Consider the following 17,651-nt stretch of genomic DNA (forward strand, 5'->3'; position numbering starts at 1 on the left):
CCTATAAATAGCAGCCACATGGTACTTCCTGTAACAGTTGCTGCTGTTATTCCCTGGGTCTCTTCCCACACAGCCGCTTCTACTTCACCATTACCTCAGGGCTAAAATTCTCTGTCTGTTCCCTGCTTGAATAGGGTCACTTTCAGGCCTCCTCGGAGAGTTTCACAGCTTTCCAAGTCTGCCTCATCCTTTTGGTCCCAGCCAGCAACTGAGCTGCTCACACTCTGCAGGTCCTTTTAGCTGAGCCTCCTCCATTCTGATTGGCTGCTTCCCTGTAGCCATTCTAGGCAGGCCTGGAGGATCCACCTTCACTGCTCCTTTCTGGGACAGGATGTGGTAGGACTGTTGAGGCCTCCAGCACACCCCATCACAGTCACAAACTGTACAGTTTTAACTTGTATAAATCTTTCTCCTTTTACTAAAGATTTCTATGGAGAGGAACATTTGCACTTTGGTTTTGTATATTAGATCAGGAAATGTCTCTTCCTCCCATAATAGATAAACATTATCGTATCCTATCCAGATCTTAAACTACATTAGTAGGTCTATGCAATGTCCCTGCCAAATTCATTTAATGGTTTAATGGCTTCAGCTACACTTAAAACACTGAGCAAAAACCTATATAATAGAAGCCATGAATGAAATGGAACAAATAGGATAACCATCCAGGCTGGAAAAGCCATCTTTATAGCTCAGCATTATCTCCTGATGCACAAGCTGATCTAGACAGAAGCATGGCACTGCAAAAACATCCAACTTCATGTTTTGATGTCAGGGAATAAAAAAGAGCTCCAAAGTGTCCCACATTAGCTTAACAATGCTGCAACTGAAACTTTAAATAAACTTTCAGGTACTAACCTTAGTGCTGCCAACCTTTGGCCCCCACCAAAAGCTGATTTCAAGGCTGTTGAACACTAGATCTCAGACAGGAGGCCATTTTCTGCACAGGACACTCACCCATTCTCATCTCCACTGTAAACCTGGTAATAATGAAATTAAGGGTCTTTTTAGCTAGTTATTGATGTGTTTGTTCTATATTCTAAAGGAGAAAAGGTTTCAGTCTACATAGAATCGATCTGTCAGCAAGTTGGTCCATAAGATGGACAATGCTCTTTTTAAAGCAGTCAATTAACATTTTTGATTAAGGAATTAATTTTGACAGAGATTCCTTACTGAACTTTGACAGCTTTTTATATATTTCTTAGCATTCCCAGCACTTTCCCGTATGATGATCTCACTTCTCTTCTCATAGTCCCTATTCAACATACACTATTAAGACGTTAATGTTCATGCATTTAAATGTATATCAGTAAATGAAATTCAATTCCTAAATATAAAGCAAATTATGCCTTGAGATGATTGTTATGGTTAAAGCCACCAACATGCTTTGAAGAATCAATTCTTCTGCTCATACTGCGTAAACCAGCTAGATTAGTAAATTAACTGGCCCTCTCACTGCACTTTATATGTTCCAAGCACTTTGTAACTATTATTAAATTAACCATTTGAACACCAGAGTGAGGTATTTAGCCCCGTGTTACAAATAGGGAAACGGTGGCAAAGAAAGTTATTTGCCTACGGCCACAGAAAAAGCATCAAAGCCAAGTTCAAAGCTCAGGACTTGCTGATTCCCATAACTGTGCTCAGCTCACTAGGCCAGTTATATATTTGACTGCAGCATGTCAAACTCTTGATCTCAAACCTACTTTACATTTTTTTGCTCTCATGAAAACTGTATAAGGATCACTTTACATTTGCGCACTTCTTCTCTCTTGCTCCTTCCCCCAGTCTCTGTTCTTACAACCAGAGGAAATGCATTTACACTCCAGTAAGAAACCTGTACCATTACACATTTTATATAGAGGCTCTTTAGTCTACATGGTTTTTTTTGGTTTTTTTTTTTGTATTTTTCCTCTCACTCTTCTGTATATATTGAGTATCTTCCCTCTGTTTGGGTATTGTCCATGCAACTTTTTCTGCACATTTGTTAATGTGCTTGTGATTTTTTTAATTGCACTCAAAAGTGAGCTGATAATAGCCTTGTCTAAAGCCAGTACAGGGTGGGCAGGTACAGCAATAAAAAAGTGCCTTAATTCGGACTTCAGTTAGTCTTGTTAATGAGCATGATCCTGCACTAATAAAACCAATAGGAGCTTCGCCACTGGCTTCAGGTATAGGATCAAGGTATAGGATCAAGCCCGAATATTGTCTTTAGACATTCCTGAGCAAACAAATAATGTGACTATCATGAGTGAGTGAAGTGATAGTTTTGTATCCAGGGTCATTCATCCCTACATATAATTATGCACGTTACACATGTAGACCCTAATCTTGCAAAGAATTCAATAAATGCTTAATAGGGTTGGCTTGAAAACAAGAATTCCAGTTTGCAAAAAGTGTCAAGGTTTCAAAGTCTAATTTCATTCTTTATTGGAACAAAAACTAGACCCTTCAAAATTTGTTGCAAAGAAAGACCTACCCCAGAATAGCTATTAGCCCAGTGATTAGTGCACACACCTGGATAATAATAATGAAATAATAATTGGAGATAGATCTATGTCCTAGAACTGGAAGGGACCTTGAAAGGTCATTGAGTCCAGCCCCCTGCCTTCACTAGCAGGACCAAGTACTGATTTTTGCCCCAGATCCCTAAGAGGCCCCCTCAAGGGTTGAACTCACAACCCTAGATTTAGCAGACCAATGTTCAAACCACTGAGCTATCCCTCCCCCAATGGAATATGAAAGACTCAAATTCAAGTTCTCGCTCTGAATCAGCCAGAGCAGAGACTTAAGCCTGGGTTTCCCATAGGTGAGTGCCTTGGGCTTTTGGCTATTCTGGGAGAGTCAATCTCTCTCTCTCTCTCTGACCAGAAATTCCATTGTGGACCTGAGAAACCTTTCCAATGAAATTTTCATCTAAATAGATATAATTCTGCAAAGTTTCAATGAATTGGCATTTTCTACCAAAAAAAATTCATCAAGAAATTCCAGACCAGCTCTAATGCTTAACTTTAATTAACATCATTGAAGTCAACATACATAAGTGCAGAATTGGCCCTTAGGTATACCGAGTTAAGTCCAGTGTGGCTCTTTTCTCTCACTTTTCATGCTGCAAGGGAGTGTCATGGACCAGATGTTCTCACTTACAAAGGGTAGGGTGTACATTTGTAAGGCCTCAAGCACCCCTAATAGCTGTCAGAGAAATATCATTTTCAGAGGAGATTGTTTGCCAAGATTCTGCTGTATATAGTTGACGCATGAGAGACAAATATATCCCTAAGACAAGAAAAATGTTTAAGGCTGAAAGTATGCTCAGGTCTCAGTTCAGCAGAGCAAGCGAAAGCTTGTGCTTGGATGCCTTGTGTGGCCCCTACCAAAATACAGACACGGGGAAAGGAGCACAAATCCTCATGCGTTTGGTAATGCAGTCTCATTTAATTTCTAATTTAGAAAAGTCAAAAGGTATTTCTTCATTTGATCTATATTTTTATAATGGGTTCTTTTATCCACAGGCTTTGTAAGAACAACCCTTGTTCAGTTAAGGAATCTCTAAACTTGAAATAGCTCAATGTAATTGTAGTACAATAATACCAATTACTGCTTAAAAATAAATTACATATGCATAATTTTCCTTTAAAATAATATTTCAACATTGTAAAAGATCTGTATTATGTTACAAACATAGTAATGACTGGCATCAACTGGGAATGGTTGATTTGGCAGATTTATAACCCATAGGGCTACTGTAGCTGTCTCTTGCAGTTAGAGAGATTTCTTGTTTAGTTTTATTGAATTACATGGCACACAGCAGTCACGGAGCATGAAGAACTGCAAGGAGTCCTAAACAAGTTGAGCTAATGAGACCTGACAGAAGACCAAAAGAAAGATGACCATAAGGCAAGAAAAAAATTTTTTTTTTTAAATCAGCACTTTCATTTTGATAGCACATGAAAATGTCATAGGCATCAAAGAAACTCTGGAGACTCCTTTCAGCCTTCCCCTGCAACAGATAAATTAGAAACAAAAAGGGGAGATGATGGTCAAAATGACTGAGGAGGGAGGAGGTGTTGTATACATCAAGAATATATACTGAAGTCCAGAAGGTGGGTGAGAGGCAGGTCAGATGAAAGTCTCTGGGTAAAGATAAAAAGGTGACAAAACAGGGGTGATGTCATAGTAGGGGGGTCTACAATAGACTATCAAATCAGCAAGAGAAAACAGATAAGGCACTTTTAGCACACACAACAGAAATATCCAAAATGCAAGACCTGGTAGTAATGGGGGATTTCAACTATCCAGACATGTTTTGGAAAAGTAATATGCCAAAACACAAAATGTCCAGTAAGTTCTTATTATGTGTTGGGGACGACTTTGTGTTTCAGACGATAGAGAAAATTACTTGGGGAGAGCGATTTTAGACTTGATTCTAACTAACAGGGAGGAACTGGTTGCGAATCTGAAGGCTGAAAACAATTTGGGTGGAAGTCATAATAAAATGATAGAGTTCATAACATTAAGAAAAGAAAAGAAAGAGAGCAGCAGAATAATAAAATGGACTTCAACAAAGCAGATTTTAAGAAACTCAGAGAACACGTTCCATAGGAAGAAAATCTAAGGGGGAAAAGGGAATTCAGGAGAGCGAGCAGTTTCTCAGAGAGACAATATTAAAGGTGCAACAGCAAATTACCCCAATCCAAAGGAAAAACATGAAGAATAATGAGGCTAACATGGCTCCATCAGGAACTCTTTAATAACTTGAAAATCAAAAAGGAATCTTACAGAAAGTGGAAACATGGACAAACTGCTAAGGACAAGTAGAGCAAAATAGCACAGATGTGGAGGGACAAAATCAGAAAAGCTAAGACACAAAATGAGTTACACATAGCAAAGGGGCATTAAAGGGGAAAAGAACAGGTTCTATAAATACTTTAGGAGCAAAAAAAAAAAAAAAAAAAAGGTATGAAAGAAAGTGTAGGTCCTCCACTCAGAGGGAAAGAGAGCTAACAACGGATAACACAAAGAAGGCTGAGGTGTCAGAATGTCTATTTTGCTTCGGTCTTCATTAAAATGGCAAATTGTGACCAGATTTTTAAACACAATTAATATTAACAAGAGAGAAGGAACACAAGCCAAATAGGGAAAGAAAAGGTGGTAGACTATTTACGTAAATAAGTATTCAAGTTGGCAGGACCTCACAAAATTCAATCTAGGATACTGAAGGAACTAGCTGAAGTAATCTTGAAACCATTACCAATTATCTTTCAGAATACATGGAGTATAGGTGAAGTCCCGGAGAACTAGAGAAGGGCAAACATAGTACCTTATCTTTAAAAAGGAGAACAAAGAGGACCAGAGGAGTTATGGATCAGTCAGTTGAACTTTGATATCTCAAAAGATACTGGAACAAATGATTAAACCAGTGGTTCTTAACCTGGGGTGCACACACTCCCTGGGGGTGCGAGTTGCCCTTTCTGGAGGTGCAAGACATGCCAGATTTTTTTTAGAAGGTAAATCATCAAAAACACAAATTAAGGAAAGGCACGTAAGTACAACTTCTTTGTTTCATCAAACCTATGTATTTATTAACATTATACTTTTTTAAACGATTACTGCAATGTACAAATAAAATATCTAGGTTTAAAGAACTGACCTACTTCAACCATTTTTGATAAGGGGTGCAAGAACATATTCTGAGAACCACAGGGGTGCAGGCTGCAGTAAAGGTTAAGAACCACTGGATTAATCAATCAATTTGGAAGTGCCTCAAGGATAATAGGGTTATAAGTAAGAGCCACTATGGAATTGTCAAAATCATGTCACATCAATCTAATTTCCTTCTTTTGGCCTAGTGAATAGGGGAAGATGTAGTGTGATATATCTTGATTTTAGTAAAGCTTCAGACAGTCTTATAAGCAAACTAGGAAAAGGTAGCCTGGAAGAAATTACTACAAAGTGCAAAACTAGTAGTTAACAAATGGTTCGCTGTCAAGTGGGAAAATGTATCTAGTGAAGTCCTGCAGGGTTCCATCCTGGATCTTGTACTATTTAATATTTTCAATAATGACTTAGATAATGGAATGGAGAGTATGCTTATAAAACCTGAAGATGACATCAAACTGGGAGGGGTTGCTAGCATTTTGAAGACAGGATTAGAATAGAACTGGTCTGAAATAAACAAGGCAAAGGAAAAATCAAATGCAAAACTACAAAATGGAAACTATCTGGGTAGGCAGTAGTACTGCTGAAAAGGATGATCACAAACTGAATATGAGTCAACAATGTGATACAGTTGCAAAGAGGCTAATATTCTGGGGTGTATTAACAGAAGGATACTATGTAAGACACAGACAGCAACTATCCTGATATACTTAGCAACAGCCAGGCCTCCATTGGAGTACTGTGTCCAGTTTTGGGCACCACACTTTAATAACATGTGGACAAACTGGAGAGTCCAGAGCAGAGCAACAAAAATTTTAAAAGGTTAGAAAACCCGACATACAAAGAAAGATTAAAAAATCTGGGCATCTTTAGTCTTGTGAAAAGAAGGCTGAGGAAAGACCTGATAACAGTCTTAAACTTTATGTGAAGGTCTGTTATTCAAAAAAAAAGACAGCGATCAATTGTGCTCCAGGTCCACCAAAAGGTACGACAAGAAGTAATCAGCAAGGGAGATTTACGTTGGACATTAGGAAAAACTTTTCAACTATAAAAACAGTTTAGCACTGGGACAGGCATCCAAAGGAGGTTCTAGAAACCCCATAATTGGCGTTTTTCAAGAACTAGTTTGACAACTGCTATCAAGGATGGTCTAAGTCAGTGATATTCAAACCTCAGTGGTTCAGGAACCAAATTAGCAATCAATATTACCCAAAAGAGCCAGAGTAGTGTGAATTGTTTCACACTTTGAAGATCTCTTCCATTTTTATGGTTTCTATGAACTCTGAAATCTGGTATTCCAGCTAGGACACCTCAGAACTACCTCTCTTGATCCTCCAGTTGAGAAAGCCAGTGTCGTGTAGGAAACCAAGGAGAAATGGAGGAAAAATCTCTCTTAACTGTTATTATTCGTATTACTGTAGTTCCTAGGAGCCCTAATCATGGACCAGACCCCTTTGTGCTAGGTGCTGTAAAAACAGAATAAGGAGTCCCTGTGCCAAAGTTTACAGATTAAGCAATATTTTTTTTTTTACTGTCAGGTGGTTTCCAAGAGAGGAGATTCAAAGTTGTGCTTAACAATTTTGGCAGAAGTCTACTGTTACTAAAGTCTATCTTTCTCACCTCTTGCTCACAATATGTCTTGGTCACACATCATGTTTTAGATCCCTCTACTAGCTACCCATTTTACTGTTCACTCTTATTCTTAATTTATGGACTTATACTATTCATTTCCAGCCTACATCTCTGATCTTATCTCCTCTTATTTTCCCATCTCACCCCTCTGTTCCCCAAGGGTGCCTCTTCTCCCCTTTGCTTCCATCCCCCTCCCAATTCCAGGCCATTCCCTATGCATGAAACAACCTCCCAACTCCCTAAGCCAGGGAACTGCCTTTTATTAGTTCAGTAAAACACTTATCTTGGTTTTAGGTACTAGAATATTTGGTTTCGTGTACCCATTGTGATAACAACAATATAATCCGGCTATCAGCTGCATGAGTGCTGGTTGGCTCCCAGAATTATGTTTCAAAGAAACCTGGACAGTGGTCTGTATTTGTGGTACTTCAGAACGAGCAATCTGTAAGAGAAAAATCCTACAAACTAAACACAAAATGACTTTCCCAGAAATATGTACATTTCAGGGGCAGCTAGATAACTAAAGCCTTAATGCACATAAAGATGGTGGTGTAGGAAGGCAAGAGTTAATTTTAGGTTAGGCACTGGGGAACCACAGGGAAGAAAACCCCAAAAAAGGGATGGCCTACATCTTACATGGAAGGGAACAAAAGCAATGTGGAAAAGAAAAAGCGAAGGTTTTGGTGATGGCAGTAGAATGAACTGGATGTGGAGAGCAGTCAAGCTGGAGAATTACATCTACTGTGATCAAGTATTCAGCACACATTTTGCATTTGTATAGCACGTTCGATTGGAGTACCATGCTCTGTTTAACCACATTAAGCCTCACAATACATCTCTGAAATAAGGAAACATTGTTTAGGAGCAGGAAACACACACACACAGGCGGGTAAATGGCTTGTCCAAGGTCATACAGCAATGGGTGCTGCAGAGGTACAAGAGAGCCCAGGAGTCTGGACTCTCAGTTCAGCACTGCACTTGCAAGTGTAACTAAGTGCCCCCTAGCTCCGGACAGGTGCCCACCTACAGTGACGTTTGAGGGAAGGCAAGTGAAGTTCAGCAACGCAGATAACAGAAATTCTTCACGGGGTAACGGCCTCCAGTGCCACCCTAGCCACTGCCAGTCCCGATGTCAGAGCCTACGCGTCTCTGCCACACGCCCATGAGGCTCCCTGGTACGTTACCAGTGATATTTGCCACTCGAGGCGTGGGCTGCCCACATGGACAGTCACAGGAGCAGCCCCACGCTGGACATTACACCTAGATGCCCTTTCCCTTCCCGCCACTTCTAATTCCCTCTGCGTCGCGTCCCAAATCGCAGCCTCAGAAGATGCCCTGCCCCGAGCGGGGAGGCCCCACGAGGACGTCGGGGTGGGGTTTAGACAGGGACCCACGGCCCCTTCCCTACGCCAGCAGCACCAGCATGAAGTGGGCAGCCCCGCCGCCTAGCCCCTGACCACACGCCCGCGGGGGAAGGGAACGGCAAGCGCCGGCACCGTTCCTTTCCGGCCCGCACCAGCCGAGGGGGCGCGCGCGCACCTGCACACGCGGGAGAGCGCGCAAGGTTGTTTCGTAAACAGCGATGAAGCCCCGCCCACCAGCGTGCGCGCGACGGCAGCGGCGGCTCCCGCCCAAGCCCTCCTGGCAGGGGCTTTTCTGGTCCCTCTCACGCACCATTGTATCGGCGGCCGGCGAACCGGCCTACCGGCCGCCACCCTCCCCAACAACCCGTTCTCACCTCAGTCGCTTCCCCTTTTTCCCTTCCGTCCCACGTGGGGGGTCAGAGGGCGGGCACCAGCTCCACTTCTGTTTCCGGGTTATTGCCCCGAGCATGACTCTTGTTTCCATGGGCCCTCTATTGGGCGGCTTAGGCGGGGCCTGCTGGGCAAGTCAGGCCCGTCGCTGCACCAAGGGCCATGTCTAGGTAAACAGCCCGGATGAGTTCTCAGCTAGTGGTGAGCTGTGGAAAAAGCCTGCAGAGCCCAATCTCATTTGTATGGCCACACCCACCCTGCCGAGGTGCACAGCATGATGGGATTGCTTGCCCAAATGATCACTTGGGGCTGGTGTTGGGTTCCCAGGCTCCTTGTTATTGGTGCAGGCGTAATAAAGGGTTGTTCTCCTTGTTGTGTGAACTGAGTGCAGAAGAACTGTACCTGGCATAGGCCAATGGTGGGACTTACCCTCTGCTGAACAGCATTTGCTTAGCAGGGGACTTGGGTTCCAACGTCCAATGAGTTGAGAGAAGGGAGGTAGGTGTTTGTATGTAGTGATATGGGCTTTAGTGACTATTTGACAAGTTCTATTTTCATAGTAGAATAGAAAAGTTAATTTAGACTTGAGAGGTTTGTCACATATTATGAACTGAAGTCAGTGATATGTGCGTCTAAGTATTAGATTTACTTTAGAATAGTGTCTCTATTGATGTGAGTGGGGTATAGAGAAGGGGTCATGTTAAAGGACCTTCTGGGTTGCTGCACTGAGGGGAAAAGAACACTTCCCAACCTATGTGGGGGTGGCTCTTTTGCTCATGGTTGTGTTTATGAGCCCCAGTTGCAGTGTTTTCCCAAATTAATGCTGAGTTAACTTGCTCCTTTTAGTAAAATTTTATGCTACAGTAAGAGTCTGTGCTTCCAAGAGGGGAAGTAGTGCCTCTTAGAGGTGCCCAGGGGGTGGTAAGTAATTGTCCTAGGTCACTGGGAGGAAGTGTGAGCCAGTTTTGTGTTGTATTGTTGAAAAGGAACCCCTAGATACTGAACCTTGCCCTTGTTGCTGCTGGCTTCACCTGGCAGAAGGGTTACCTCTACATGGACCCTCTCTCACTACAGAGGTGAAGAGGCACCTAGTGAGATTTCCAAAGCACTTGGGCACCTAACTCTTATCAACTTCAATAGGAGTTGGGGCCTAGACCCAATAAAAGTCCCACTAGGTTCCTATTTGCATTCTTAGGTGCTTCAATACCTTTAAAAACCTGTTCCTTTCTCAGAAAAAAGTTACATTCCTGCATAGCGTGCAAGTCCAACATCAGTTATTGTGTTATGACTGGATTTATGACTATACTAACATGGGAGATACAGTACTAGCATTTGCAATGTTTTGCCATATATTGTTTCCAACCCATGATTTTATTGCAAGTCTCATGATATTTTCTGTTCTTCTTAACCAGCCTCTAGAGACAAGTGATTACATAAGAATTTCAGCTTTCTTTTAAAAAACAATTAGTTTCTAGTGCTTGTGGTTGTGGAAGAAAACTTGAGAGTGTGACCTGACTGTAAACTTAAAGGCTCAACAAATAGAAGGTACCCTCCCCCCAAAAAATATGCTTTTGATGATAAAAATTCAGTCTCACTCAGGATGTTTGGATGCTTGAAGTGGGCAATAATAAGATTTCTACTTTTTAAGAAATATGCTGGGCACTTACCCCCTAAAACACATAACTTCTTTACACCATATGAAGAAAGACTAGGACAAAGACATTTCTGTCATTGTCCTTTTAGCAATCAATAAAGAGCTTGTTTTTCATTAAGTATCATACCTGCCCCATCAAACCTTATCAGAGATGAAGGTCCCATTTTGACTTAATGGCTGAATTATAGCTAAGAGTGTTCATGTTATATGGAAGAACATGAATGTATCTTGGCAGTGTGGTTAAAAATAGTAAACTCACTGCTTAGCTGATGTTCTATTTATTTTAACCTCTAAGGTTTTTAAATTCATCTTATACTCCTTTGAGTGACCAGCTATTGCATCTTTCCCCCTTGCAATCTCTTCCTGGCACTGGGTCAATATTTTTAGTGTGTCCTCATATTTTATGGTAGTAAGGCCAAATGCAAACAAAGTCAAAGCCCAAGCCTTTACCTATGAAGACATCTCTCAAGGCTGATTCCCCACTCTGGCACTTCGAGTGAAGAAGGTGGGGGCCCGGAAGGATTCTAAAAATTAATACTGGTCACTCCAGGCTGGTATTAAACTTCCAAGGTTACAGCTTCTCTCTGATCTTGGATGGGTAGATGCTGCCACCATCCAAATGCAAAACCCCTGGGAACCCAGGAAGGCGCACTTGAGATTTCCTTTCTGTGGGGTACCCTCAAGCCCTTTCACCTCCCCTCTGGGGAAAAACTGACAAGGAAAACAAAGGAAATTAGCTGTTGCCCCAGCTAATTAAACAACATATGTACAAACCTCTTAGGACGCCAAAAATCCAATCTTGTTCTTAAAAAAAGTAAATTTTATTGAAAACAAAAAGAAAGAAAATACATCTGGAACTTAAGGCTTTTGCTAGATTTAAAAAACCCACTTACAAAAATTAAACATCAAGAATAACCTTCTTGAGGTCCAGCTTAAAGGTTGCAAGCAAAACAAAAAGCATTTGGAGTTAGCACAGAGGAGTCCACAAGCCAATAAGAAATAAACCTAATTGTGTCTTTCTAGACATTTTCTGATTTATGAGCAGGTTTTTGGTATGATCTGATGATTTCCATACCATCACAAAAAGCTTTTTACAGCATAGTCCCAGCCCTGTCTCTGATCTGTTCCCATTCTCTGGAGAACAACAACAGAACAGACAAAGGGAAGTTTTCCCCTATTTTAAAAAGCCTTCCCATTGGCTCTTTTGGTCACATGCCCACTCCTATCCTTTTACCTGTGGACTTTTTAACCCTTTACAGGTAAAGCAAGTAGAGAACAGCTACTTTAGGGTATGGCTACATTTGGAATTTCAAAGCGCTGCCCCGGCAGAGCTGCGGGAGCGCTGCCGCGGCAGCGCTTTGAAGTGTGAGTGTAGTCAGAGCAGCAGCGCTGGGAGAGAGCTCTCCCAGCGCTGCACGTAAACCACATCCCTTACGGGTGTAGCGTGCAGCGCTGGGAGCCGCGCTCCCAGCGCTGCTGCCCTGATTACACTGACGCTTTACAGCGATGTATCTTGCAGCGCTCAGGGGGGTGTTTTTTCACACCCCAGTTGCAGCGCTGTAAAGTGTGAGTGTAGCCAAGGCCTCAGAGGGATTTTATAGCTAACTGGCTGGCTGGGTGTCCATAAAAGGGAGCTACCCCCTCCCCCCTCCATTTATCACAACAGCTGTAAATACAGGTTTGGATTCTGCAGTGTGATCCATGTAACGGCACTCTTGTGCACATGTGAAACCACATTGAAAGTGTCATACTATGGGAAATCTTGCAGAGTAAATTTAAGATAAGAATGTACACTCAGGACTGAAGTAATACAGAAAATTATACAGAAAAATAGCATAAGACTTTTTTAAAAAGGGGGCTGCTTCATTGTTTTCACTTTTACACTAGTAGCTGAAGGCCCAGGCTATCATAAAGTCATCTGTAAAAAAAGTCAAAAATGGATAAGAACTCAAAAAGTGGATGGTAACAGACCATGAGTCCCAGTGATGACAGAACCTGATGATATTCTAAACAGAAAGAGCTCCCAACCATGCTTGTAGCTGTTCCCATCACTTCATACTAGGTCAAAAGACATTCTCAGGTTTCAGAGTGACACATGGAGTGACAATCCTAGAATCATATTATATAGATATACATGCACATGCGTGGGTACGTATACATATGAGGAGCAAAAGTGAAAAAAAATGCTAGGATGTATGAAGATTCGGATGGAAAATAATACTGAAAAATATTGCAACACCATTATATACATCACTAGTATATGCTCACCTTGAGTACTGAGTTCAGATCTGGCCACCCTATCTGAAAAAATATTTAACAGAAATAGGGATGGAAAGAAGGATGGTGAAAATCGGAGGTGTGGAAAAGATTGAAATAATGGGAACTGTTTGGTCGGAGAGGGAATATGATAGAGAAATATAAAATAATGAATGGTAAAGAGAAGGTAAAGCAGGCATTCCTATATACCAGGGGTAGGCAACCTATGGCACACGTGCCAAAGGCGGCATGCAAGCTGATTTTCAGTAGCACTCACACTGCCCGAGTCCTGGCCACCAATCCAGGAGGCTCTGCATTTTAATTTAAGTTTAAATTAAGCTTCTTAAACATTTTAAAAACTTTATTTACTTTACATACAACAGTAGTTTAGTTATATTTTATAGACTTATAGAAAGAGACCTTCTAAAAATGTTAATGTATTACTGGCACACGAAACCTTAAATTAGAGTGAATGAATGAAGACTTGGCACACCACTTCTGAAAGGTTGCTGACCCCTGATATACACTCTTACTTACAATACAAGAATAAAGGAACATTCAATGAAATACTGAAAAGCATTAAAGCAACAAATTTAAATCTATTTTTACACCACATATAGTTAACCTATGGAGCTTACTGCCACAAGATACTGTTGAGTCTAAGAATCAGCAGGATTCAAAAAAGTCTCAGGACAGCAGACAATGGTTAAAAGAAGGAAAAGAGATACAAACCTGATACAGCCTTGTTTCCATTTTAGTTTTAACTCTGCTGTGTTTTACTATGTTCCACTAGAGGGCTATCTGATCACCTGTATTCTTATGTACAATGTTAGTACCCTGTAAAGAGTGGGGCAATTTCTTTCTTTCTTTTCATAGGTAGAATATTGTTAATCTTGGCCCAAGTCAAAAGAAAGAATTAATTATTAAATGTATTCTTAATTTGAAATTGCTACTAAATGTGTTCAAGTTGTCTCATATACTGCCACAACACAAAGCTTTTTAAAGCAAAGCTGATCTAGCCCAAACCTGTGATCACAGACACAATTAAATTGTTACGTTTTTATTTTACTTTTTTTTTTTCAGTCACACTACAGCATCAGCTGGAGAGCCAGCCCTTACTTTGAATCTCCTTTGGTGAACGAACCCTTTCACAGAACTCCAAAAATGTAATTATGTGGGGTCAATGCAAATTTTGCAGTTGATTTAAGAGGGTATTGGAACTGGGCCCCAAGAGAGCTAAGCATCCTTCCCTTCTCTCACATCCGTGTTGGTTGTTCTAAATCATACAGTAAAAGCTGTGTTATCTGGCACTTTACCAACTGAAAAGCTCTAGAAACCAGCATTTCTGATACCCATTAAAAGTCCAGTTGGTGTGGGTCCGGCAGGCTCCCTAACCTGGCTCCGTGTGCCTTCCCAGAAGTGGCAACATGTCCCTGCTGCTCCTAGACAGAGGAATGGCCAAGGGGGCTCCGTGTGCTGCCCCGCCCCACCCCCTGGCTCTGCAGCTCCCATTGGCCTGGAACTGCAGCCAATGGGAGTTGCAAGGGCAGAGCCTGTGGGTGGAGACAGTGTGCAGAGCCACCTGGCCATGCCTCCACCTAGGAGCAGCAGAGACATGTCACCTCTTTCAGAGAGTCGCCCGAGATGAGCACATCCCATATCCGGCACCCCGAAACCCTCCTGTGCCCCAACACCCTGCCCTGAGATCCGCCTGCATCCAAACTCCCTCCCAGAGCCTGTGCCCTGCACCCCAACCCCCAGTCCTGAGCCCCCCTCCTACACCCAAACTCCCTCCATTGGTAAGTATAAGGGTATGGCTACATTTGGAATTTCAAAGCGCTGCCCTGGCAGCGCTTTGAAGTGTGAGTGTAGTCGGAGCGGCAGCGCTGGGAGAGAGTTCTCCCAGCGCTGCATGTAAACCACATCCCTTACGGGTGTAGCGTGCAGCGCTGGGAGCCACGCTCCCAGCGCTGCCGCCCTGATTACATTGACGCTTTGCAGCACTGTATCTTGCAGCGCTCAGGGGGGTGTTTTTTCACACCCCTGAGCGCGAAAGTTGCAGCGCTGTAAAGTGTGAGTGTAGCCATGGCCTAAGTCTTAGCTAACCGAAATTTTTGACTTACCGGCACCCCCCATCCCCCCAACATGCTGAATAACAAAGCTTTTACTCTATTATGTTTCATATTGTTTCTACAGTAAATGTCATGAAATATTTCCTCACATCTGAAGCCAAGCCAGCTCTTTTACTCTCTGTTATCTTGTGAGTAATTCTGCAGCAAAAAAACAAAATTTCCCCCTGAAGAAAAAAGCAGGAATAGAGAAGTTCTGTTTTTTCTCCAACAACAAAACTTAATTACAGGATAAAAATGCTGATAAGCCAAACTACCAGCCTTTGTAAGAGAAAAGACATTTCCTTCATTTAGAAAATGTAGGGACTTTTGCACCTGGGCAAACCAGAAGGTGTTGAAAAGAACTTTTGAACAAAAATCTATTTATTTGACTGGTAGTTTTCAGCATTCCCCTTGCTGTTCAAAGAAACTACTGTATGAACTTGACCTCTTCATTTTTGATTCTGCAATACAGTCATAAACCTCTGTTATGTCATAGGTTGATATTGTATTTAGGATCCTGGACTGGGACTCAGAAGATCTGGGTTCATTTTCTGGCACTGACAGGGGCTGTGACACTTTGGTCAAGTTCACTTAATCTGTGCGTCAGTTTCCCCTCCTCTGTAAAAGGGTGATAATTGCACTTTCTTACCTCACAAGGGTGTATTGAGTGAAGCACTCAAGTACTGCAGTAGTGGGGGCCATGTAACTAGAGAGAAGTATCCAATAACTTAGTCATGTAACAGTCAATTGTCTTGGGAACATTTGAGATGTCAAAATGATCCAATCCTCTGTGCAGAATTCTCATTTACTTCACAATTGGGCCCAAAATCAGCATTATAAATTCCCTGCAGAATAAAATACAGATATAGAAGACTGACTAAGAAGTTTTTTAAAAATTGATATATTCCTCACCCTCATCCAATTTCAGGCCAGTCCACATTATTTTTCAGACTTAAGTTTTCTTCAGTCCTCTTTGCAGCCTGGCAAATGTCATGAAAGCTCACCAGGTTAAACTCAAGATCTATTCATCTGTATTTTGCCATGATGATTTGGAGGGAGAGTGGAATTCTATTAAAAAATTGAGATAGACAAATGTTGAATAAATTTTTTCAAGATTAAACATCCCGGTACTTCAGGATCAAACATTTTCTACCCTGTACTGATAACTCTTAAGCAAAGATTTTAAATATATTTATTGAATTCACTGAATCCATTGGTCGTCTCATGTGACTAATTCTGGAACATGAGGTCTTCCTCCAGTAGATCCCTGTTTTAAATCAGGACTGTGTCAATAGAGAGCTGAGCTTAATTTCTGATGGCTGTTCAGCGGCCTGAGTGAAATGTATTGGCAGTCTCAGCCCACTTTCTCGATAGTATGCAATTTGTACGCAGCTGCCCCAAGACAGAAGGTATTCAAAAATCTTTCATATAGCGCTCACATAATATAGCTATTGGCTACTTACTGTGATGTCGTCATCCATGTTATTGGACAGTCAAATCACATGAATGGATAGTCAACATTCAAAAGCCTTAGCCTCTATTTAAGCTTTGTACTGGGAACATGAGAGAGAAGGAGTGGAACACAGCATGGGAGTCTCTTCATCCAGCAAAAGTGGATTTCAGAGTAGAGTCTCATGACAACTCAGTATTAAGCTCTTTTGCATGTAGATGTCCAAACCCCCAAAAAACCTTCGTAGCACTCCATCCTTTGTCATTTTCTACTCAAATCATTTCAGCAATATCATCTTTAAAAAGATGGGAGTAAATTTCTTGTTGTAGAATGTAAGCAAAAGCCTAATGGGAAGAAATTGTCTCAAGTAAAATTTTACTCCATTTTTGCTTTATACTCCATTTTGCTAGCTTTGAATTAGAAAGAAGAAATTATAGCCTTGAATTAGTAAGAAGAAATTGTTCTGAGTTTATTCTTTACTGATTGTGTTAATGATTGTTTTTAGAAGGATATAAGTTTTATGACAGAGCCTAGCTCCCCATCCCTCATGTGCAGTTTCAGCTGGCCACTGGAACTGACCAAGCAACGCTAAGGACTGGTAACTATAAGATCCAGCTGCAGAAGCTTTTGGGGTGTGTGTGTGTGTGAATGGAAGCATATGCTGATTTTTAATGCTAAAACACTGTACTCTCAATAAATGTGGCATATTGCCTTATCCCCTGTAAAAGATTACATGTGCTTCTTATAAGCATAACAAGGAGACTGATAGTATACTCCCAGCCTACATCTGAAGTTGATGAGTTTAGAGATAAATAGATAATTAAATAGTGTATACAGGAAATGTTCCCATCCTGGTCTCTTTATCCATGTGAAATGTTCCTACTGGGAGCTGAATTTAAGGCATGTAGTCAGTTTATTGATATGTGCTTAAAAAATAGTATGGGGTTGATTGGAACCTTTGTTCCTTTTGATATGTCTTGAGTGGAACTAGAGTTGACAAAATACTGGAGCGACCTGTATTGGACAGAGAATTTCAAGGGTTTTCCCTGAATTGGAGGAATGTCTATCAGGACGCACTTTACTTCCTGCATGACATTAAGCTGAACAACAACAAATCATATTGATTTCTTCCATCC

The 17,651-nt window shown here is 41.4% G+C and overlaps 2 protein-coding genes across 6 annotated transcripts in view; one reads left to right on the forward strand and one right to left on the reverse strand.

The window, feature by feature from the left end:
• Window positions 1-9,126, reverse strand: part of ZDBF2 (zinc finger DBF-type containing 2) — a 32,092-nt gene extending 22,966 nt beyond the window's left edge. The window contains exons 1-2 of one of the 2 annotated variants that reach the window (XM_050969576.1): window positions 9,029-9,126; window positions 859-980 (exon numbers count right to left, since the gene is read on the reverse strand). The gene's annotated coding sequence lies outside the window, so the exon portion shown is untranslated. Of the gene's footprint in view, window positions 1-858; window positions 981-3,068; window positions 3,123-9,028 lie in introns of those variants that run through there. The other variant, XM_050969577.1, reaches the window with a different exon arrangement.
• Window positions 9,127-9,320: 194 nt separating this feature from the next.
• CMKLR2 (chemerin chemokine-like receptor 2) overlaps window positions 9,321-17,651 on the forward strand; it is a 40,567-nt gene continuing 32,236 nt past the window's right edge. For 2 of the 4 annotated variants that reach the window (XM_050969615.1, XM_050969616.1), the window contains exons 1-2: window positions 9,321-9,542; window positions 14,038-14,120. The gene's annotated coding sequence lies outside the window, so the exon portion shown is untranslated. The remainder of the gene's footprint in view (window positions 9,543-14,037; window positions 14,121-17,651) is intronic. The other 2 variants (XM_050969614.1, XM_050969617.1) reach the window with 2 other exon arrangements.

Source organism: Gopherus flavomarginatus, chromosome 10 (genome assembly GCF_025201925.1).
Source record: "Gopherus flavomarginatus isolate rGopFla2 chromosome 10, rGopFla2.mat.asm, whole genome shotgun sequence".
In the NCBI taxonomy this organism is placed as follows: Eukaryota; Metazoa; Chordata; order Testudines; family Testudinidae; genus Gopherus; species Gopherus flavomarginatus.